The 25,763-nt window shown below is 41.2% G+C and overlaps 1 protein-coding gene across 1 annotated transcript in view; it reads right to left on the reverse strand.

Moving 5' to 3' along the window:
* LOC308394426 (uncharacterized protein) overlaps positions 1–25,763 on the reverse strand; it is an 80,533-nt gene that overhangs the window by 32,885 nt on the left and 21,885 nt on the right. Inside the window, exons 2-3 of the mRNA XM_080878756.1 lie at positions 16,237–16,307; positions 2,522–2,585 (exon numbers count right to left, since the gene is read on the reverse strand). The gene's annotated coding sequence lies outside the window, so the exon portion shown is untranslated. The remainder of the gene's footprint in view (positions 1–2,521; positions 2,586–16,236; positions 16,308–25,763) is intronic.

A 25,763-nucleotide genomic window follows, 5' to 3' on the forward strand; every position in this document is an offset into this window, starting at 1 on the left:
ACCAAAAAACTGTTTAAACACCATGAAACAGTTTCAACCTATTAACAGCAAAGACCTGGAGGACATCTTAGGTCAACTGAACTCCTCCTCCTGCTGTTTAGATGTCCTGCCAACAAGTTTTTTCAAAAAGGTCTCAAAGACTTTAGAGTCAGACCTGTTACAGATCGTCAACTTTTCTTTATTATCAGGTGTGTTTCCAGAATCACTAAAAACTGCTGTAATCAAACCTATACTGAAAAAGGACAATCTTGACAAGACACAAATGAACAACTACAGGCCGATCTCAAATCTCCCGTTTTTAAGTAAGATCATTGAAAAAGCAGTTTCTCAACAGCTCAGTTACTTCTTAAAACAGAATAATTGCTACGATGCCTTCCAGTCAGGTTTTAGACAGAATCACAGCACTGAAACTGCTCTGACCAAAGTGTTCAATGACATATGTCTGAATACAGACAGTGGAAAAATGTCAGTCCTAGTTTTACTGGATCTCAGTGCAGCATTTGATACAGTTGACCACAACATATTACTCAAACGACTGGAGAACTGGACAGGTCTTTCAGGAACTGTACTAAACTGGTTCAAAACATACGTAGAAAACAGGAAATACTTTGTATCAATAGGTAACTTCACATCTGAGCAGACAAGTATCACATGTGGAGTTCCCCAAGGTTCCATCTTGGGACCCCTTCTGTTTAACATCTACATGCTCCCACTGGCACAGATTATAAACAACAACAAAATAAACTATCACAGCTATGCAGATGACACACAAATATATATCACAATGTCACCAGGAGACCGAGGCCCTGTACAGGCTCTTGGTAAATGCATTGAGGAAATCAATGACTGGTTGTGCCACAATTTTCTCCAGCTAAACAAAAACAAAACTGAGGTAATAGTCTTTGGCGCCAAAGAAAAACGATTACAGGTCACCAGAGAACTTCAATCTATACATCTAAAAACCACAAACCAGGCGAGAAATTTGGGTGTAGTGATGGATGCAGACCTAAACTTAGAAAAACACATTAAGACAATAACAAAGTCAGCTTACTATCACCTCAAGAATATATCAAGGATAAAAGATCTGATGTCTCAACAGGACCTGGAAAAACTAGTCCATGCATTCATCTTTAGTAGGCTTGATTACTGTAACAGCATCTTTACAGGTCTACCTAAAAAATCAGTCAGACAACTACAGCTCATTCAGAACTCTGCTGCTCGAGTCCTCACTAAGACCAAAAAAGTGGACCACATCAGTCCAGCTCTGAGGTCCTTACACTGGCTGCCTGTCCGTCAGAGGATAGACTTTAAAGTTCTGATGCTGGCCTATAAAGCTCTGAATGGTTTAGGACCAAAATACATCAATGACCTCCTGACCCAGTATGAACCTTCCAGATCCCTCAGGTCATCTGGATCCGGTCTTTTATCAGTTCCCAGAGTCAGAACCAGACACGGAGAAGCTGCATTCAGCTTTTATGCTCCTTATATCTGGAACAAACTCCCAGAAAGCCTCAGCTCAGCTGAAACACTCAGTTTATTTAAATCCAGGTTGAAGACTCACCTGTTCTCAGCTGCATTTGAATAAAGCACCAAATCCACACTTTAAGCTTAAATTTCAAAACTTACATTTAACTACTGATTTTATCTACTGTTCTGATTTTATCTGTTTTGATTTTATATACTGTTGTTTGTTTGTTTGTTTGTTTGTTAATTAGTTAGTTAGTTTATTTGCTTGTTTTATTCAATTTTAAATCATGCTTTTTATTTGTTCTTGTTTCTAATGTCTCTGTAAAGCACTTTGAATCACCTTGTTGTTGAATTGTGCTATACAAATAAACTTGCCTTGCCTTGCCTTGCCTAGGTTTATATGTATATAAGGTGGCTCTGCAGATGGCAGCGATGGTGCGTCATTTTATCTCATGGAGGTAAAATCGGATGGAGCACATTTATTAAGTTGTTCAAGACCAGAGTAGAAAACAACTCATCGCTCTCCGCTGACTTTGTTTTGCATGAAACTGCATCCTTGTCAAACTGAAACATGCTTAGCTGCAGCGTGACATGCAAAAATGAGTTTCATATAAGTTGCTGAACATTATTTCTGTAATATTGTAGGGTCTACACCTACTTCTAAATTGCATTGAGATGCCACTTATAAATTTAAATATCCACTTTTTAAATAAGTGGATAAAGTTCTTTTTAAGTAAAGTTTTTTTTGTTGTTGCTGTAGTTCAGGTTGTATTAGCATGGTATTTATATCATTGAGCCAGCTGTGGGTAACATTATTATGTTCACAAGGGCCCTAGCTGTGTCCTGTATGGAAAAATGTTATGTTTGTAGCCGACTGTTCCCCTATGCCATGCTTTTCAGAGCATGAGTCACTGTGTCTATGTTCTTTGTTCTGAAGTGAAATAACTCATCAGCCATTCATGAATTTATTCAATGTTGTTACTGTAACACCTTTGAAGCTGTGTTTTTAACTAAAATACTGAGAAGAATTCATGTTAAAACTGTGTTGGCTTACCGAAGTTGAAAAGCTGTCGTCGGTGATCAATGAGATAGGAAAGCGACGAGCTGAGGCGTCTTCTCTGTGAGGGAAAAAAAGAATACATGTTAGGACATCATTAAACTGTGGAAAAAAATGTTTAACTTGTAACATCCTTCTCTCTAAAAGAGGAGCTGTGTGTCACTGGGTCAGAAACAAGCCTAAGCTGCTTTAATTCACCAACATCTTTACATTTAAACCTCTGAATCATGTCTAGCTAGTCCTGAATCAAATGAGGGGCATTTTCTACATGACAGCTTTCATTTTGGACTGTGCTTGAAGCAGCCGGGCGGGAGACATGCGTGCGCGCAGCAGCTTAGCTCTGTCACCTGGAGTCTGCCGGCAGCGTTAATCCGATCGTCAGCGTGGCCTTTCCTCTCTTTTAAGCTGCCGCTGATGCACAACAACAAAGCCAGAGATGATCTAATCTATTTACAGTGTCAGCACGTGTGAATATTTTTTGCCTGTCTGGGTGTTTTATTTTCTCATTATGGGCTTGAGTGTCATTGCAAGCATTGTTTTATTGTTGTTGTTATTGTACATGCTTTCTTTTGCAAAACCATATGAAACAAATGGTTTTGTTCTCTAACAAGATCGTACTGTTTGGTTTTCCTTCAAAAAAGCAAGATTTCCTTTTAATCTGTAACTGACTTTGTAGGGTAAGTGGGTTAAGGTGTAGGTTAGCATACGTTAAAAGTGATAATGGGGAAATTTTAGCTAGCTTGGCTCTGGTAAAAGTTGACAAAAACCAACTATCAGCACTTCTAAAGCACAACTCTCATTTCTTGAGAGAAGCAGATGTGGATCAAAAGCACCAAAACTGCAGTTCCTCTAATGGCCACTTGAGGGTGCCCCCAAAGGCGATCAATATCCATTGACGCCCATGTTAAAACTTTACAGCAGAAACAAACATGTTTGGAGACTGACATGAAAAACTCTTTTGGTATCTACTACGAATTTCCCCAAGTACTTTGATAAATTTTCACTATGTAAAGTTCTACAACGTGGTCGCAGTTTTTATGTGGCCAAAAAAAAAAAAATAGAAACAGAAGTCATTAGGATAGCTTCCAATTCAATTGTAGGGATGATAATATTCTAAAGAATAAATCAAAAATAATTATCTTCCACAAACAAGTGATTACAAGAGTGTGCATGCCAAACAGACGCACTCCATGGCGAGCTGCTTTTAAGATTTATCAAATTCTTGGATCGGACCGCTGGGGCTGAGCCAGGGGATGAGTTAAAGCTTAAGTCGGCCATGAAGAAACACAGATTTGCACGTTTGCTCTGCTTTGGGACTGTAAGGAGGCAGAACACAGAGCATCCTGTTAACATTAAAACAGTGTGAAAGGACCGTGGGGGAGTTCTGGAGCCAAAAACAGGCATTCGGAGAGAGACACCGAATGCAACAGAGGGCTGAATGAAGGAGAGAGAGGAGGGGAGAAGAGATTTTCCAAACAGGAAAGGGGGGGGGGGGGGGGAGTTATTAGAGTAGAAAGAATAAGAGGGGAAAAAGTGGGGAAAAGATAACTCACAGAGGAGGAAAGTCAAATATTTCCTTCTTTTTTTTTTTTAAAAGAATGAACATCTCTGCAAGTGACAGAACAATGCCACTGTTATTAATGTTGTCTTGCTCGACAGTAATTTTTTGTGCTTATGCTATTAACCCATGTGGTCATGCTTAACTTATCAGCTTTAGCCTTTAGCTATTAAATTAAACCACAAGGTCTCTTGTAATTTAAGACATTTTCATTCGTCTACTCAGTTGATGCACAGAGTAGGAAATGTATTTACTAATGCCGCTAATGCTTGCTGAAAACTATACTACTATTTTAGCAGTTTAAGGTTATAACCACATGTAAATTGTACAGAAAGCAGATTTTTATTATGAATGTTTAAAGTTTCTGAGTTACAGGTGAACTTTCAGTATTTCCCACGCAAAGACTTTATACTTTCAATTATATGGAAACTCATTTCTGTATGTTTGTTTATATGTCTTTAATGGTTCATCACCATATGCAATCAGATTACTAGTGGATAATCTCCTGGCCCTTATTTTGAAAACCCAGCCCTTGTGATATCCCACCAGTCTGCTTGCTGGACAGGTTCCTGTTGTGGCTGTCCTCTTTATTATTCAGCTGCTTTCCAAGAACCTGGAACTAGCAGAAAACAGTTTTCACACGACTCTTTGTCCTTCCTCTATAGCAGGGGTGGGCAACTCCAGGCCTCAAGGGCCGGTGTCCTGCAGGTTTTAGATGTGTCCTTGATCCAACACAGCTGATTCAAATGGCTAAATTACCTCCTCAACATGTCTTTCATTCTCCACAGGCCTGGTCTGTTGACCCAGGGTGATATCTAAAACCTGCAGGACACCGGCCCTCGAGGCCTGAAGTTGCCCACCCCTGCTCTATAGGAACCTCCTGGATACACCCTTACTAACATCAGAGGTTAAGAATTAAGAGGTTAAGCGTACTGATGATTGATAAGTCTGAGCATCTCTATAAAAGCATTAGTTTTGGCAGTTTGCAGGTCAGTAGCATTCAGGTGTGTGCTAACACAATGCCACAATATTCCCAGGAGTGGACATTTCAGTAAATTCACCATAACATCATAAATTCATAAATACACCCTCAGCTTTCAATTCTGCTCCAGTCAGACCCAGAGATGTTTAAACTCCTCCACTTTGGGCAGCAACTCAGCTATAAATCAGGCGGAAATCCTTGGGCTACAATCCCCGGCTTCCAAAACTACCCTCTGGTACAATGAACATTAAAATTTTAAATATTTTCGCTTATTTTGCTTCAGTTCTATTTTTCTTTAATTAGTTATCCATCTGCATACAGACAGAACCAGATAAAAGGCAGGCAGGCTCTCTGAAGAAAGGCAGAGAAAGAAAAAAAAAAACTAAGATCATACAGGAAGTAATGTCTCTTACAGAGGAGAGCTGCCCAGCCAGGGAGGCTTAGCCAGAAAGAGAAAGGGATGAAGGGAAAGAAAGAAACTGAGAGACGTATAGTTACAGCTCCGTCCAAAAATATCGGGAGCGTGACAGGAATAGAACCGCTGGACTGAGCACCACATGTTTTTAATGGTTACAGTAAATGATCCTGTCTCTCACACAGCAGCTGCCCTGTTTATGAAACCCAAATGTTCCTCAGCACAGTTCGTCATTCTTTTATTTTCAAAAGTGCATCCATCTTCATTACTCATGAGTAATTCATTATTAAGTGCAACTTTTCCTCACTGTAGGATGAAACCAATTAACAGGAGTTGCTTAACTGAGTAAAAAAGTATGTTTTTGGCCTTCTCATGACTGTCTCTTTGTCTCTGCAAAGCACCAGAATCAGCAAACACCCACTGATTTCCCCAGACTGCTTTTTAACAAAAACGATATATCTAAAGAGTTTCTTATCTTATCACCAAACTCATTAATTCAAGCTTTTACAGGATGATAATTTGACATCTTCACAATCTTATCAGTCATCCAAAGCGACTGTCAACCCACCAGCGCATCATCTTCATCGGTTTAAAAACAAACAAAAGAACAAAGTGCAAGGTGGAACAAACACGTCATTACTCATCAGCCCCTGGAAAGGTCGAACACAGATGACTAATAATAATAATAATAATAATGGATACTTTATTGATCCCCATGGGGAAATTACTTGTTTTTCTCTGCATTTGACCCATTCACTCAGTGAAGCAGTGGGCAGCCCACTAAGCAGGCGCCCGGGGAGCAGTGTGTAGGGACGGTACCTTGCTCAGGGGTACCTCAGGGTAGCCGTTAAGTGGATTCGAACCGCCGACCTTCCGATCATGGGGCGACCACTTTACCTACTGAGCTATCCCTGCCCCTAGATACTAGATACTTTTTGTGCATCCTGACATCCAACTTGACCCGCATACGCCTCCCTGGAGGAGGGATTCCAAGTGGGTCAAACAGGGGGCAAACTGAGAGAAGACGGAGGAAGGATGGAGGAAGGCGGAGATGGAGGTCAGAGGGCGACATAATCCACAGATTTTCCCTCTTCATCAGAAATGAGGCAAACAGGAAATTAATACTCATCTTAGTGTCGTGTGAAAGGCCCCGACAAAACCTCGCTCAACTTCTCTGAAATGAGAAGAGGCAAAAAAAATGGCAGAAAGACACTTCCAGAATTATCTGGTTGTGTTTTAATTGAGCAGCCTCTCTGCATTATTGGCAGTTTCTAACTCTGGCAAATGACCTGCAGAGTCTTGGAGATCCAAATCCGAATTTCACACTGAAGCCTTTACAAACATACATTAACTAAAAATCAGTGGAGAAGACACTTGATCTGTCTCACTTGATCAGGTCAATTTCGACATTTCTTCAAAGGCAATTAACTGATCTTAATGCTGAAACCCTGAGAGAAAGCTCACAATGAGCCATACTCTTATCCTATCCTTTGGATGCCAAGAAAACTCATAAATAAGCAGTTTTCCCCATCACAGCGTTCCCCCCTGAGCACAACATTAGCTCCAACCCCTCAACACGAAACCATGGCTCAGCCTGTACACTTCGTCATTTGCAAATCTCAGATAGGCTGCTTAAATTGCATCACTGTGCAAACAGTTGCTGCTGACTCTGCAAGCTTCTTTGCAACCCACTGTCACTTCAGTTCTTTTACTTTTGAAGATGTCTATTGTATTTGCTGATGTAGCTTGTCAGTAATGCTTTACCCACCACCAGGTGGTCCAAGAACAGCATTTCTGCCCCATATAAATTACTGCAGCTGGCACGACCATCCAAAACTAAAGTGGCCTTCATAGAACTCATACATTTTTTGCTTTCTCAACAATGTCACAGATTATGATTAAGTTTAAAGGTTTGGCTGTGGCTCAGAAGGTAAAGCAGGCTATCCACCAATCAGAAGGTTGGAGGGTCGATCCTTGGCCCCTCTAAGTTATGTATCTTTGGGCACCCTGAGTTGCCCCTGATGCATTCGTATGTGAACATTAGATTAAAAGTGCATTAGAGGTGGGAATCACCATACATCCCATGATACGATATTATCACAATACTTAACGCACGATACGATATTATTGCAATTTTTTTTAAATATTTTGCGATATTCAGATTCTGTACATAAAGGTAAACTTTATCAATATTCATTTTATCTAATATCAAAGTCTCACACTCAGTCTTTCTCTCATTTCAGTCAGTTTTATTGTTGACAAACTGAACGGCTTGTATTATAGTCTAGTCCAACTTAACTGAATGCAACCATCTGGTACAATTATAGCTATTCTGAACTATGCAACTTATGAAAACTATGCAGCCCATTCAGCAACTGAATAATTTGAAAGTAAATTAAAACAAAATATAATTTTACATTAAATAAAAAAGTTTTAAACTTAATTAAAATAAAACATGTCTTAAATTAAAATAAGTAAACTGTCATGTTTATTGCTGCCAAAAAAAAGTTAAACACATTTGGACAGTGAAGGAATGTCAGGATTCTTGCTCAGAAAAAGGATCAACATGCTCTGAAGACAGAGTTCTAGTCCCCAAAAACCTTGTTTGCAACAAAATATCGATTTCTGCTGTCCCTGTATCGATACATTATTAGCAAACAAAATATCACGATACTACACAGTATCGATTCCCCCCCCCCCCCCCCCCCCACCCCTATTATGTATAGAAAAAAGCACTTGTATAATGACTGGGTAGCAAACTCTTTATTTTTGAAGCAGGGTTGTTTTAGAGGCAGGTTTTTATTTCTAATCCCTTGTGTTTGAAAAGTACCATCCACTGCAGCAAGATGTTTACTATAATTTCTGCTTCAGAGTTGGACATTTTCACACTGACGTCCATGGGGATTGACTCACTTTCGGAGCTGGCCCCTAGTGGCCATTGGCGGAACTGAAGTTCTTGGAACTTCAGCACTGGCAGATGTGAACACATCACTTAGTAGGTGAAAGGGCAGAATTGTCAGTCCTGTGATGAGTAGATGATCTCACAACATCCACAGAGGTGTCTTTAGAAGAAACACTGACAAGGATTACTTCTATTTTGAAACCACCTCTAATCATTTTCACTCTAGTTTTAAGAACAATCTCAGACAGTTTTTTATGCAAAGCATCCATAAAGCACCTACAGGCCTGTATTTAGTGCCAAGGTTACTGAGGATAATGAGTATGGCTGCCACCTGATGACTTAGTAGCTTCTGCTAAACAGACTCCTACCTCCTCGAGCAAGTGCTAAAGGCTAAATAAAGACTGCACGTTCGTGTTGCTTAGCAATGCTGCTGTACTTTAAATCACTAAAGTGCCACTCGATTCTCCGGTTTTATTTTCAAAACCCACACAAAGATTTTCCTGAAATAATAATGAAAACATGCTGCAGGAAACGTGTTGCTCTATGGTAACAACGTGAGCGCTGAAGCTGCGGTCTGTGTTTGTGGCGTGTTTTGGTTCAAGCTGATGATCCAGACAGATAATTTGACAGAGACTCTCCTCCAAGGTTTTTGCTTCCTCCCTTTTAACTTGGCCATCACCCCCGCTTCCTCATCTATAATTCACACAGGCAACCTACCTCCCTCCCCCCCACACACACAAACCTGTTCATACACAATCCCTCAGGCCACACGCAAACACGGGTATGTTTAATGCATCAAAGTCGCTATAGGAGTTCAAGGTGAAATCCATTCTGTAATATGCGCGGATACTGCACAAAGAAATAATTCAAGACAACTTTACAGGGAGTCTTTAATCCCCAATAAGTACTGCAAACTATGAGATTAGGCTTTGCACTTCTTTAACGTTCCTCTACATCATGTTGGTGTCGATAACCATTTCACATTTGGCATTAAACGCTTACGACTTCTCATTATCTTTCCATCGCCGCTGTGTAATTACCTCAGTGATTCATTTCGCCTTATTCCAATCACGACTCTCCATCTAGTCCTGAACTCTTTTATTCTGCAGGAGACTTGTAATCAGTGCAATCACACAGTGGTAAAGAGAGAGAAGGAAGGTGGCAGTTTTCGAAACTACAGAAGAGGTGAGCATCAGTGATCCCTGTGAAAACTATTAATGACTGTAGCACCAGTTTGGAGATGAAAAGGTGTACCTGAATGTTTTTTCTTTGTTAAGCCACTTAACACTGACCTGTGAATCGTCCAAGCATAAAAAGCCCCTTTTGTTAAAGAAACCATTTCTTTTGTTGAATTTATGGAAAAAAAAATGTCAAAGATTACACAGTTTGACAGGTAAAATAGTATTTTTGCACCAACAAGATGATTCCCAAAGAGCTATTAGTTGAAAACCTGACATATCTCAGCATGGTGTGCAGTGTGTCCTTAAAAATATTTGAGTAAACTGGATGAAATAAGTATTGGACCTAATAAACTATCTATAGCAGATGATCAGTAGCTAAAAGTTATACCCTGGTGAAACAGGAAAAAAAATCCAACAATGACCTGACACAGGACCTGAGAGATGCATCTGGACTTCCAGGTCTGATGGAGTGATGAATCCACATTTTTTGGTTCAAATCATTGGCAGTATGTACAGAGGAGGACAGGAGAGCGGTACAACAGTGAGCGTCTACAGCCATCTGTAAAACATGTTGGAGGGGCTGTCATGGTTTGATGTGCATTTCAGCCAGCGGTGTTGGAGATCTTGTCAAAATTGGTGGAATTATGAACACAGAAAAGTACCATCACTTTTTGATCCACTGTTAAATACAATCTGAAAATCATCTGATTGTCAGCAGCTCAACTTTTCAGCATGACAATGATTGCAAACACACAAATACAGTAAAAGCATGGAGCACTATAATGGATCGGCCTCCCCAGAGCCCAAATCTCAACATTATTGAAGCAGTGTGGGATCTTGTTGACAGAGAACAGAACAAAAGGCAGAAACATCCAAAGAAGAGCTTTGAATGTCCTTCAAGAAGCCTGGAGAACTATTCCTGAAGACGACTTAAAGAAATGACAAGAAAGCTGCCTAAGAGAGTTCAGACTGTGCTGAAGAATAAAGGTGGTCCCACCAAATATTGACTTTCAGGCACATTAGAGTTGTACAAACTCTGTTTTTTGCCTTATATATTGTATTTGCATGTATGTTTGCACATGTTCACAAAATATGAAGAGCACATTACTGCTGTCTTAACTTTATTAATATCAGAGAGAAAAGAAACATAGGAGATGACAGGGAATAAACCAAACAACTGTAGATGGTATCTGTCTTCTACATAAGTCTGCAAACTTGTTTTAGCTTATGACGATTGGACCAAAGCTTCATTACAAGTTTCACATGACTGTGAATTATGAGGTGTGAAAATACAGCATTAGTTTGGCTCTAATTTTAGCATAGGGGGTGTCACAGATAAATTTGTGGGTCATACTATAATTTAGAAAGGCCTTTCTTTTTCTAGTTCACAATTTCATCAGAAATTAATTATTTATCCTGAGACTCTGAATTCCCATTATTCCCAGTAGTGTTTTTTTTACTCTAAATGAGTACTTAAAGTTATTTTTATTAAGAGCCACATACATTAACAAAGTAGTTTATTACGTGCTTTTTAGTGCTTTCAAATGGTCATAAACACAGTCACACAGTCATGTCTAAAGGTGCAATAAGGTGTATTTTTATCCACACTTTTAACTTTGGGTAGATTTTTGTGGGAAATGGTAAAAAGTAAACAGTGAGTGAGAACGAAACTTAAAGGGAGGTCTTAGATGAGTATCCCAGTCAAATTTGTGTATTGTTTGGTTGTTTTCCTGGAATGAATTGCATAATGTGACGTTAGTTATCATCTGACAGCAAAACTTACAGTTATTTGATCTCAGTTAGCTGCTAATGTAACCCAGTGAAACCTGAAATCCACAGCAGGTAGGCTGAAATGTAAAATTTGCTTTAGCTCACACTTAATTAACTTATCAATTTCCTTTGACTTCCCCTACAGTTGTGGTATATCTGCAAACCACTCTGCAACCCACCTTCACCCCAGTTCCTCCTTTTACGCTGCATGACTCAGTGTTCTGTCTTACGTCACTGATGCCAGTTTTGTGTTGTACCCGGGATGTTTGTGTTGCTTCCTGCACAGAGCCAAGCTGCTAAATAAAAATTGCAGAAGGAAATACCGATCTACTTTTGACAGTTCCTGACTGAAACATTTATCTTAAGACGGCAACACAGCCAAAACTCTGTTCTCTCCACTTTCCCTGTGGCTAAACAACAGACTTGTTTTACAGGAAACCAGTAGGAAAGTGTAGACCTGTAAAATCCATGCAAATCTCTCTTTGTCATAATTTGAAATGTTAAAAAGTCACACAGGGAGGTATCACTGTACAGTGTGTGCAGGAGTCAGCCAGAAGAGGACTCAGTGGACCCAAGAGAAGATGCTTTGGAGCAAATTTCACTGGAAAAATAGGGCATCGTGGAATCCAGCTCTTTAAATGCATCCATTAAGTCTGATCCTTGAGTCAGGAGCCCCAGAGAAAAGTAATATCCTGTTTATGACAAGAAACAACAGGAAATGTGGTTTTGATTATTGGATTTAGTTGCTGCAATAGCATGCTATTAGCATGAAAAAGAAGCAAGAAAATTTCCCATGTTTAGACTGACTACAACAAGTAACCGCACAGTAACATGAGCTTTATAATGGATTGGCTCTTTTACTCACTGTTGAAGTACAGCAGAGAAGAGCATAAACACACATGCTTCCTACGTGTAATGCTCTCTGCCCTTCACATGACCTAAAAGCTTAAACATGTGCTCGTAGCACTTTCTCCTCTGTAAAGCAGGAAGGACCAGGTGCGGGTCTTCGTGTCTCCAAGACGACAGCTGCAGTTAACAGCGAGGACAGGTGGCTGAACTGATCTATATGCATTCACAGTATGTATATATGGAGGTTTTTAGTGGCTTTGGAGCATTACAAGCACATTCATCAATCAACACGTTAGCACAGCGCCACCCGAAATGGTGCCCGGAGGCTGCGATTTCATTACTTTCACCCTGAGGAATGCAAAGAGAGTGAAAAACATTTAGGAAGAAGACTGCAGTTGTTACGCAGACATTTCTGGTTAATCCTTGAAGCTTTTTAAAGTTTCCTTGATGGAAATATGCAGCTGAGACATAAGCTAGCCGCCAATGTGAACCTCTGCGATGATAATATACAGGAACTATTTAGTTCTTAGTTTGTGTTATAAAAGCTACTCTGAACATCTTAAATGTCTTAAATGTCGCCCATGACAAATATATATCTACATTACTGTGCAAAAGTCTTGAGCGACACCTAATGTCTTTATATTTTCTTGCACTTGTTTGGGTAAATCACACTTTTATAGCAAAATATAAAGAATATAAAGTGAATTTATAAGTATAAACTAAAACTAAAATAACAAATAAAAAGTGAAATGAGCAAACACAATCTAAAAGTTAACAGAAACTGAATAAAACTGAAAATGGTCATGTAAAGAGTTACATTACAAAACTATTAAACTTTAAACTAATGACTTACGCTGCTTTCTAAATCTGAGCGCATCTGAGGTTAAAAGGAAACTTTAATCTAAGTAAGATTCTGCTCAAGTCACTGAAATGGTCAGAAATTACAAAGCACACGCACACCTGACACCGTTTGAAGCTCAATGCTGTACACATTTAGTCTCTGGGTTTTATTACCTGTTGTTACTAAGCAGCTACCTCACCTTGCTCCTTTTTATCTGCACCCAGACACGTGTCAGAAAAACCTATATGTCCTGTGCTGTCTCGACTGTCTCAGGCTTTCAAATGAGACGTCCTTTTCTCCTGTAATCATCTCATGAGGAGAAGATGAAACTGTCGGAGGTGGTTATTGTTGGGAATAACACTTCTGGTCAATCTGATTGCCCTAAAACTTCAACTAAAGCTGATTAAAAACTGCACCTCTTGAAGCTTCTGTTATTTTTAGCCTTTAACCTCATGCGAACTGAGATGAATTTTGCAAATACATCAAGTTCTGTTTTCTTTAAATCGTCCACTCAACACCCAAACTGACGGGATGCTACCTCATGTCATTGGCCTCCTCTGGGTGTTTTCCACTATGCAGCATCATCCCGCATTCCTCAAATACACTACCAGTCAGTTCACCGGCTCTGCTGCAGTCTTCCCCCCTTCCGCCCCTGAAATGACAAACTGTCTCCTGTGGCTCACCTCCTCTTACAGCTTTGGCATCTAGCGTCATGCACATCAAGTATCACTTGTCAACACTCACTTCAGGGCTTCCTGTCAAAGTCAAGGGACTCCCGTGTTCCTGTCTCCAACACTTTGCCTCTTCAAATTATCCACAGCACGCATTAATCTCTGACAGGGAGGTATAAAAACACTGCAGCCTGAGAGGCAGATGTTGAGAAACGCTGGGCGACTACAGCAGCTCCTGTGCCAGCTGGATAATCAGCCTAGAATTTATCTCCCCCCCTAATGATTAAGAACCTGATTAAGAAGTTCGGAAAAAGTTGCATTTTGTATTGTTAAATACCCGGGCTCAATATCCCTGCAATTTCGGATTAAATCTACAGTTTAGGCATATTTTTTTGCAGTTGAAGATGTCATGAAGAGAAAACAGTGCCTTTCTTTTCTGCGCTTGACTTCGCTGTGGCACCTACATTTATCTCCGCTGACTAACAGCAGCGAGAAGCAGGGTGGTGTTGACTCTTTCTCTCTCCCACTCATTTTGCCCTTCAAGCATGGCAACAGTTGGTTAACTGCCTGCTGTGCCCTATTCCGAAGGCACGGGCTTGGCAGAACCGGAAGAGGGATGCAGGAGGAGGGAGGAGGGGAAAAAAAGGGAAAGAGAGGAGAGGAGGTGCTGGGTGATTGGGGGACAAGCTGTGACCCCAACAACAAGGACAGAAAGAGGGCGCATCCGCCCCCCTCGTCCTGCCCGCCTCAGCCCTGGCTTGTCATCCCAAGTTGGTCCCAGAAAGCAGACAGCTCGCCTGAGAGCTGCCCAGCAACCGTGCGAGCAGACGGAGACAGAGATAGGCGGAGAGAAAAGGGGATTCAGGGAGGGGAGCGAGGGGGCGTCATGCCACTATAGATATGACAGACATTGCGGTGACTTCTAGCACGCAGTTATACATGCGTAACGTTGGCGAGACGGCAGAAACAAAAGTAGGAGGGTGGCACAGCGGTGTGGTGGTTAGCAGCGTTGCCTCACAGCGAGAAGGTTCTGAGTTGCTGTGTGTTTGCCCTGTGATGGACTGGAGACCTGTCCAAGGACTATATACATATAAATATATATACATAAATATGTGAGTCACAGGCCTACGTCCATCTTTCATTTACAGTGAATACTGCAACCTGCCCGAGGCCAACTGTCCACTATAAAAAGTAAGGGAGGAAAAGGCTTCTTACATATAAACACCAGTGCATGCCGTTACACGCCCATGTTACAGTACTGTCTGCCCTGTTGGTGCTGCTGGCAAGAAATACATAGTAGATGTTGTTTAGTTTTAAAAAATACCAGCTCATTTTTGTCAGTTGCTTTGAAGGCGTCATAATTTCTCATGCATAATGCAGTTTTTGTGGGTATAATTCAAATGTTATTGTTGTGAATTTAAAAGGATAGGATGCTTTAATATGTTTTCACAGGTGCATAAATGCTAAAAACAACAGACTGTTGCTCAACGACAGGATGGCTTCATTTTATCTGATATAGATAAGAACCTTCTTGGTCTTAAGATGAACCTGTGTGCCAAGATCGGTTGCTCAACTCTTAATGATATGGGAGGAGTTTGTGGACAAAGAAACAAACCAACACACAGAGAAACAGAGATTTGGTGCATTACGGTGAGATTAAGACTATTAGAAGTTTGTTTAACTACTAAGTGAATATGGAGTGGTTTATTGTCCCCTCGGATGGTGCCACAACACGAAAGAACAAAACAGATAAAAGCAGGAGGCGGAGGAATAAATAGTAGAAAGGACAAAAAGAAAGGAAAAAGAAACAGAAAAGATAGAGTGGGAGAAAAAAAAGGGCGCTACATCGCCACCTGCTCCAAAAGTCGATCGAGCCGTCAGCAAACTTGTGACAGCCAGCTCAGCCGGCGCTGACAGGCAGCGTAATGCATCCCGCGGTCTCGCTCGGCTTGGTGTCGCTCCCACTGAGAAACCACCAACAATCTGTTGGCTATGAGTCGCTAACCGCCAACGGCCGCATGCCATCACAGCTACAGCCTCTAAATAGAACCCAATCAGCATTGTTTCCAAGTGAAATAAAGTATAAAAAAATCAGAAGATCAGGCTTTTATCTCGGTTTCGCACACACAGGCACACAGCAGCAGCAGCAGCTCACCCTGAGTGAACCGTGGTGGCTGAATAATCAGGGGTGTCTAGACGGAGCACGTCACAAAGACTAAAGGTCATCAAACCAGAGGAACAACAGCCCCTGGCTTATCACAGCATCACTTTTTTCATATTCGCCGTCCTTCGAATATGTCAGCAGCAAATATTCTCAATCTGTGCCAAACAAAAGAGAATGATACCCAGGGAGATGCTGATTAGAGATCATACACACAATCAGACAAGGAAGAGGAGAAGAAGAAAGAAAGAAAGCCGGCTCTTTTTCTCTTGAGAATTTTCCTTTTTTCCCCCAGCCTGTATAATACTGAGCATGCACATCATATTTGTAGCTGTAAAAGCAGCTAGAAAGGGACTATATAATATAATACACAGCATCTTACCTGGTGGGGCAGTTATTCCAGCTTTTTGTCTGCAAAGAGGACACAAGGGGGAGGGGGCAAGGCAGCGGCTTCTGCAGAGAAAGAGAGAGGAAAAAGAAAAGAGATGAAGAGGTGAGAAGAGGAGAGAGCAGGAGTCAGAGGGGCAGCGCCACGCAGACGAAGAGATGCCTTTTTGTCAGCAAGCGGAGCTGGCGAGCACGCCGCTGCAGATTACGCACTCCCTCTCATCCACACACACAGAGGACCGGCACACTGCCTCACAAAGATCTCCCCTTCACCAGCACGCACACACACACACATACAGATAGTGCTGCAGACAAGCCAGTGTCTGCATTACATTGGGGTTGGGTGGAGAAAAGGGGAGGGTGGAGATGTACACAAGAAATGTGTGTGTGTCAGGGCTACATTAATTCATCTTTGAAAGGGATATGAAGCTCATCAAACCCCCAGAGGGAATTAAGTTCCAACATAAAAGACCATCTCCATCCAAGAAATTTCCAGAAGTGCGTTTCATTCTCTTCCCTGTTTATCTCAGCCCTACACATTACAAATGCATGAAACATTTTAACATGACAGTATCTGTGTGTGTGTGTGTGTGTGTGTGTGTGTGTGTGTGTGTGTGTGTGTGTGTGTGTGTGTGTGTGTGTATCGTATGTACAAAGGAGGGGTGCAGGGTTTGCCCCTGTGGTGAATAATTGCTCTGTCCTGGTGCTCATTTGCAGGCATGGCCAAGTGCAGCAGCAGCAGCACCGAAACAAAGACAGCGAAGGGGAACTGGAGGGTGAGGGGGGGGATGTCTGTAGACTGCAGAGGCCGGACCAGCAGAGCAGAAGCACACACAGCCCGGTTTCACCAGGCCTCCGACCTCAAACCACATGAAATGAAATATATTTAGAGTGCAGAGGCTAACAATGGTCTCGGGCCAGTAATCCATCACGTGAGCTACTAGAGATGTCAAAGATGTTAATAAATACAGGGATTATGAGCCGAGCGCTGGAGTGGCTAAAAGCCTGAGTGAGTGCAAATTTGAATAATTGGAAGGGTGAGTGGATTTAATGAAACAAACGACAGGTTCAGATTTTTTTCTTGGTCAGAATTTGTCTCACTCAGGTCACCGCAAAAAGAACCAATGACTTCCCATTTATAACGTGACTCTGATATGCGTCATAATTAGGAATTAGCCTCAACCACACACACCTAGAGACTGGTTGGCAACCCCTGGACAACCCCTGGTTGCTAGGGAGTGATGCTTATTCCCTGACCTGAGTGCAGCCAGAACCTCGTAGATTTGAAACAGAAATTTAGGAATTCCTTGACAATGTCACGGTTCTGGGTCAGTTTGACCCAATATTTTGAGTTTATGTTTTGGTTTAATTTTGCATCAGGGATTGTTCTCTTGTGTTAATGATTATGATGTTTATTATTAGAGTTTCATGTTTCTGTTTATTTGTGTTAAGGATTTGTTCTCGGTTGTATCTCACGTTTAGTTTAGTTCAGGTTCCATGTGTCATTCTCTGTCTGTCTCTCAGTGTCAGGTCTGCGTCTTGGTGTAGTGTTCTCGTTTCCTGTTTTATTGTGAAGGTCTGCGCCTCATGTGAGTGTGTTCAGTTTTACCTCTGTCTCGTCTTGTTGATTATTCCCAGCTGTGTCCACCACCTGTGTGTAATTCCCCTGTGTTTCTCTGTGTGTATTTAAGTTTGTGTCCTCTGTCTTTGTAGTTGCTGGTCCGTCTGCGTATCCACCATGTTTCATCCGTGTGTTCCCTGTTGTCATCATCATGTACCATCGTCTTCCTTCCTTCCTTCCTTCCTTTATGTTCAGGTTCGTGTTCTTGTTCTTGCTCTGTAGTTTAGTTGTCCCAGTATAGTTTAGTTCTCCATTTTGCCGTTTGCCTCTCCATATTTTTGTGTTCAATAAATCACCTTCACACCTTCACGACTGCCTGCGCTTGGATCCTCTTTTTCCTTTTCCACATGGCTCTTCTCACTCGCTGTGACAGACAAATAGTTACAGACTTGCTGCAGTGCAGCAGTTTAAGTACAAAATGACAGCCTTGCTATTCAGCCTTTAATAAAGGAACATAACCCAAATACAACCAGTTGCCAACCAGTTGAATTGAGTGTCAAAGACGAGTAACGCTCACCTGCGTAGACAAACTCACACTGACTGCAACAACGTGACAGCCTGTGTTCATAAATTACGTGGCAATTATGTGTGAACCTTCATCAGTGTGAGAGCGACTGCAGTCACTTTGAATCAGACTGTGATTGTTGCCTTCCTCAAGGTAATCTGTGCAATCACCATCCATCCAAAGTGGTTGCCCAGAGGCCAAGAGTGGTTTAACTCTGGGCAGCCAGGCGGTTGCTGGTTTCTGATAGCAAAATATTCAGTTTAATAACGAGGTAGCCACCAGTTGCAAGGAGGTTGCTGCCCCATTTTTACTATAGCGTGACCGAGTCTTTAGCTAGTAATCATGGGAGCGCATTCAAAGACTAAAGACTTGTTCTCATAATATCCAACCGCACATCCATTGCTTCTAATCGCAGACGATAACGTTAGCAACTTGCTAGCAAATATAGGAGCATTTACTGTCTAATGATCTGGAGTTTGTGGAGACCAAGCCTGAGCTAAGCTTACAGTAAACAGTAAACAGTCAATCTTTGATACAGGGTCTTGACTTTGCAATATAAAATCTAAAATGTACAAGTTTACAGTTTCTATAAGATGACCAAAAAAAAAATGCTATAAAAAGTTGATGGTCTTTATTCTGAACATAAGCATTTTTAAAGGACCTGCCCTTTAAGGAGCCAATAAATTAAGCCATTAAAGTAAAACCAGTACAACCACATTGATGTCAAGAGACACTCCCTGACATGATCGCCAAACCTTGGAGGCCAGTGAGGTTGATGTGAAGCTGAATCACAAAGGACAGAGTCATTACGGTTTCCAAAACCACTTTAGAAGTTAGAGGCTGTGCTCCTTCCACATCCTCTCTTAGTCTCCAATGTGAAAAATTATGATATCAGCAATACATACTGGCCACCCTGCTCTCTGAAGATTTTCTATTGGTAATTGAAAAACCAATATCGGTCGACCACAAGCAGAAAGAGCCATCAGCATGAGGCTATAATCAACCTGTCAGCATCGAGGTCTGGATCAAGTTTAAAGAAAACAAATGAGACATTTAAAATGACAGCTGAAAAATAATCTCAGTGTCAAATTAAAATATGAGCTCATATTCAGATTTCACCTCTTCGGGAGGGTTCGGTGCTCATCATGAGCCGAGCAACAAAGCAGATCCGTCAGAGTCTGAAGTCCAGAGAGACGGAAGAGATAAGGAGAAAACTGGATGGATGGAGAGACGAACAGAAGGAATGAAAGATTGGGGGAGGGAGGCTCAGACGTCCCTGTCAACGCCTCCAGCCTTTAAGGAGGTCGTGCCAGCACCGATTAGAGACCAAGCCTGGACCGAAGCTGCAGAGCCAGCTAGCACAGTCCGGTAACATCTAATCTCCCAGAAAGCAGATGTCGGTTGCGCTAACGCCAATATGCCACAGCCGAACTGTCAACAAGACACAGCGACAGGCAGATCACTCGTCATGTTGTTCACCCTGTGTTTAAGCCGCACACGTGGTTGGTAAAACAAATCAGTGCAAACAGACCTCAAATCTGCAGACTGATCCAACATTATGTCGATCTCACTGCACTGTTGGAAGCACAGGTTGGTCAATGAAGGTTGTGTTTGGCTTCTGTAAGGGCAGGGATAGCTCAGTAGGTAGAGTGGTGGCCCCATGATCGGAAGGTCGGGGGTTCGATTCCCCTGAACGGCTACCCTGAGGTACCCCTGAGCAAGGTACCGTCCCTACACACTGCTCCCCGGGTGCCCAGTGGCTGCCCACTGCTTCACTGAGTGAATGGGTTAAATGCAGAGAGGGATTTTCCCCACGGGGACCAATAAAGTACACCTTCTTCTTCTGTAAGACTGGGACAGAGCCAAGTCATCATGATCTGGCTTGGCCGAACTGATCACCGTGACTTCTGTGCAATCACCCCGGGCTCCTTCAGCTAGACGTGGATGATTTGGTCCTGTATGAAGAGCTGCTGGATATCCCTGGACAACACCCAAATCATCACAAGAATAAGGCTGGAAGAAAAGTCTTTTAAATAATGTAATTTCAAGATGTACCTCCTCTGATCGAGTCTCTAACTCTTGCCTTTAAAGCAAACACCTGCCAGATTGGAAGCTGAACGCACACATACACAGACAGGGATGGATTAGCACTTGAGGGAGGTTCTAAAGCAAATCACTGCAGTGTGAACTAATTCAGCATCATCTGCTTCTCCAGGATAGCAACCAGCTGCTGACTATTACTGGAACTGATATATATACAGACTTGCCTGAGTACCATCATAAGATACCCAAAAGATGACAACTCATCTTCTGAAAGTATGAGGAAAAACAAAATGCAGCACTAGCACAAATTACGTTTGGCTGAGCGAGCAAATTTACTGCAGGTGCTTCGAGGACAAAACAGCAGCGATGGCAGCCTCGGTGCTTCAGTGTCATTAGGGCTGTGATTGCGGCTCCATTTTATTTTGTATAACTCGGACTGCTGTAGCTTATGAGAGTGCTGAGAGGAGTTAATATGAATGCAGATATCGATTAAAGATTACAGCGAGTGCTTTGGGAAAATAAGGTCAAACAAGTGTGAGATAAAGGGAATGTGGAAAGCTAATCTTAGGTTTAGATGTTCCATCGATGTTTTCTGACATTTTAAAGGTTATGAGATGAATCAGGATAACAAATGGCAGCTTAAAGAGGCAGAGAAATTTTTTATTACGGCACATCTATAAAGCTGTGTAATGCAACAGCTAAGATGTCTGATGCAACTTGGTCAGACAGATTACATCCATCAAGGCGAGGCTATAATCTCCTGTGATTGGTTGTTTCACTGTCCGGAAACGTTGGAAAGAGGTGGCATAGCAGCTACATGGGTCAGTTTGGAAAATGTTATTTTATTAATCAGGAGTCCTGAAACTGCGATTTTACACCCATGAAATTGCAAGTGGTTCCAACAAGCATCTACTGTAAGGACTGGTTTGTAAAAAAAAAAAAATCAAACAACAGTCTCAAAGCTCTTTGTCCAAGCAAGAGCTCAAACCTCAAAGTCATCAACATTACTTACAAAAAAATGTAACAAACCCACACACTCCAAGGTATTTGTAAAGGCTTTTCAGCTTTGCTTCAACACAAACCTGCACGTTCACTGACTAATGACTGACGCTTTATTAGCAAGTGAGCATATGGTTTGATACTACAGTTAATCCTCTATTTTGAAACGTATAAACTAGTACGATAAAGATGTAAATTACTGAATATGATCCAAAATGAGGGAGTGCACCTATAAACTCAGCAGGATAGTGTTTAGAGAGGTCAAGACAAAAAGTCGTTTGACCATTTTTATTAATTTATCTTTTTTACAGCCACAGCTATCGCCATCTGGTGGCCTTGAGATAAAATGAATCTACATCTACAATATGTTTTATAAGGTCTATGGAGGCAGTTGACACTTGTTCTGTTATTTGTTCTTACAAAATTTATACAAACAGCATTATTTATTCATTGATAAAAATTTCCTCTAGAATGAATGGGAATAGAAGAGTTAAAAATGAAATAGTGGAAATACTTAAGTAAAATCCCAGTAGAGACGAACTCTTATCACAAAGAGAGTCACACTGGGTAAAAGAGTGCAAATTCCTCAATCAGGAGGGGAACTTCACAGTGAAAGAATTTATTTCAATAAGAGAGCAGTGATAATGATTTAGAGACTCTTTTATAGCCTGCCTGGCTCTGGAAGATGATCAGGTAAGTCTTCAGTCAATAACTAATCATAGCAGACACAACAATGCTAAAACCCTCAAGCCCAATCTAAGAGTCCAAGTCTTTTTTAGTATTTTGGCCTGCTTTATAAAAAAACATAAAGGTTGCATTCATATGTTTCCTTGTTTCCTCTTACCATGTTAACTCCACGCTAATACTTTCACCCAGACGTGGACCTAATAATCGCCTGTGCTGGCACAGTAATGGCTGAGGATTGGATCACCGCTAGCATCAGCAGGACGGCGGGAGCAATCTCTTTCCAGCATGAGGCTGACGTCCAATTCAAACAACAACAACTGCTCCATTTAGCTCGAAATAGAGGGAAACACATCGGCATCTGCTTGTTTTGTTGTTTGCTTTAAACAAGTAGTAAATTTGATTTAAGACCGTGGAAATCTAATTACTCAAATCCCTGCTGATTTAACTGTTTAATGGTTAGCAGGAAGTCATCCGTCCCAGAGATCACCAGTAACTTCGTCCACTGAGGATAATTATGATTATTACATTAAAGTCTCTCCTTTTAGTACAATATCAATTTGATTAACTTGCTCAAAGGTTTCTCTGGTTTTGAGTCTCACTCTGCTTCAAATTTGCCTATTGGACAAAAATTTTCTCTCCTATGTTTCTGCCAAGGCATTCACTTATTGATGTTTGCTCTAGGACGCTTTGATGTTAAGAGGTCAAAGGTGACTCTGTTCAGACCAAACATATGAGCTGATCCGCTCCATCCCTTAAGAGCCTTCTGTATATAGACACAACAGCGTGACTCACACAAACACCACTGCGTGACATCTTATCCGAGCCGTGTGCGCTGCAGACAGCATAAGAAGTCATTAGACATCCACTGATTTACCACAAAGACAATTATTCTGCACAATCCTATAGCTCACAAATGTTCCTTGCTTTATATTCATGTCTGGTAACATCCTAATTTCAGATTCCAACTATCTGCACTTCAGTTAAGATTTTTAGGTTACTCTGTTGCTGGTTCACACCATCCATCCATGTTCTGCCATTTCTCTGGGCCTGATATGGAGGGGCATCAGTGTTAGTACAAATGCTAAGACTTCCCTCTTCCCAGCAATAGTTTTCCACCAAGCTCCCTAGCCAGTCGAGAGACATAATCATAGCATGTCCTTGGTCTTCCCCATTCTCTTAGTGTTTGGACATACATTGAAAAAAATCACTCGGAAAGTGTTGAGGACCCAGCCTAGTCAGATACCAAACTACCTTTCCTGGGTGGCCTTCTTTTGCTGTATCTAAGGGTAAGCCTGGAGTCCCTTGAGACGCAGATCATTTCCATCACAACTCTTACCAGTTAGTGAGAGTAGGAAAGTACAGTATGAGTAAAAAATTAAACTTAAAAAAGGGGTTTTCTAAAATTCAGCACAAATTCAGGTCTCTATCAGCATGCTTTGTGGACTTTCCAGTCAGCCTAGGAAACATAATAACATGGTTAAGCTTACAATGACAGCTTCAGTCATCAGCAAAGGTAACTCTACACTTAAAAGCCACAGATTCTGTCAGCAAAATGTTCAATTCAGCTGTTTAAACCTTTAAAACTTCAATCTCAAATTCCAATGCCCTGTTCAGGTCTCCTTGAGGAGCTTGACGTTTGCTCCCCACCTTATTCGCTTAGTCTAAACTCTGCAGTGAAGTACACCAGACACCAGTCAACACTTTAAGGGAAAAAAAGAAAAAAAATCTTGTCCTTCTGTTGAATTTAAGCCTTAACTGCCTAAAAGCTACTTCTGTCACCATCTATGCTTCTATGTAGTCATATATTGCTTTCTGACCTGCAGGAACATTTTCGTAGTTTCAGTGATTTTAATAGCTCTAGTACGGTCTCAACTCGCTGTAGGAGCAGAATGTCTCAGAAAACTGTTCTTTTGTGGTCTTTTTTAGCTGCTACTATAAAGTAGATACTTTATTATCATGAGAAGAGTCAAGCACATAAATACAAGAAACTATCACAGTCAAACAAATGTTTGCTTTTCCTTATATACTGCAGATAGCGGATACTCATATTAAATACCCAAATAACCACATGAGTTTTTAAGACAATGAATTAATTAATAAAACAAATTAATCTCTGTGAGTCAAAAGCTCAGGATGCAGACAGTGTTTTCTACTTTGAATCTGTGACACAAAGGGAAACCAGTGTCTTCATGCATTATTGTATGGAGACGGTGATAAATAGGATGGACACAGTCTGCTAATCGGTTTGTGATTGGATGTAGTCACAGTGGCAGTTACATGCAATCTGTTTGTGATATTACAGTGATGAACTGTGATGAAACAGTGAAAAACAAAAGTCTGTTGTTGTTTATATGCAAAGATATTCACATTAACTTCTTACATTCAGAGTCCAGCCACAAACTCATAGATTTTAACCAGAAATACTAAAAATAGTGACTATAAATAGTGACATAGTTGCTGCAGGATGCCAATTTATCTGCAAATTCAAAAAGGGGCTTGGGAGTCTTGTTTCTTTATTCCAAAGAGATGGGTCACAGACAAGCTGTACTCATCTGAACTGACTGACTCAGATTAATTGCAGCATGCTGGCAATTTGTCTGCATTTATAAATTAGACCAGTCCAATTCAGACCACAGCTGTCTGGACACTGGTTGCCTCTCGCCAGGTGATCTATGCATTCGCCCTGTGAAAGTGATACCCCAGAGGTTGAGGGTGTTGAATGTTCACTCTCTGACCAACCAGTTGGTGGCTGCAACTACTTGCAGTTGGCTGCCAAATGCAAAAAAGTCACATCCAATCACCCAGCCATCACTGATTTTTTTCCAAGTCGTGAGGAGGTTGGCGTCCTATTTTTACTCTGTTGTGACCAAATTGTTTAAGGAAGGTGGCAGGGAGTTAAAATGTGACCCGAAGCATCAAGGAATAAGATAAATAAGGATTCTTTTGAATTGCGACTCTATTAGGGTCCAAAAATAGAAAGAGCTGGCTGATAAGCAAAATCAATCCCCTTTCACATCTGCCTTAAATAATAAAATAAAACATAAAAAATGACCAACAGTGAAGACCAGGCCTTATTGAGCCAATATGAGGGTGAAAATAAAACATATTGACTTGTCAGAGCCAATTATAAAAATCATTATGAACCAAAGACTGACTATCGTCCCAGAGTTACTAATATAATGTGAAAGCTAGGAGGAACAAAACATGAATAAACGAAGGCATGTCGTTCCCAGAGGACCTGTCTAATGGATGGTTACTTCCTGAATGCCTGTTTCATGCTCTGCAACATCAGTTATTCAGTCTAACAAGCTAAATGCTTTAATGGTTGGCATGAAAGCAGATTATTTTTCCCCTTGACAAACAGTAGAACATATCTTCCTCCACAAAGAGGGTGCCATACTCCTTTTACATCCACACACCAGATGAACTGTGATCCATTAATGTCTTAGGAAACTGTTTATTATATTGACACAGTCACCCTATCATTATTCAAAAGGCACAATTGCAAGAAGGTTGGTGAAAAGCTCTTGAGAGCATAAAAGCCTGAGTGGCTTGTCAAAGTGCAGCCGTACTTGTTTGCCGCTGCCAAGAGTAAATAGCAGGCGGTCCATTTGCCAAAAGAGAGCGTCAGACCATCTCAATGACTGGCTTGCCATTCATAACAAAA

This window comes from Rhamphochromis sp. 'chilingali' (assembly GCF_963969265.1).
Source record: "Rhamphochromis sp. 'chilingali' genome assembly, chromosome: 3".
Lineage (NCBI taxonomy): Eukaryota > Metazoa > Chordata > Actinopteri > Cichliformes > Cichlidae > Rhamphochromis > Rhamphochromis sp. 'chilingali'.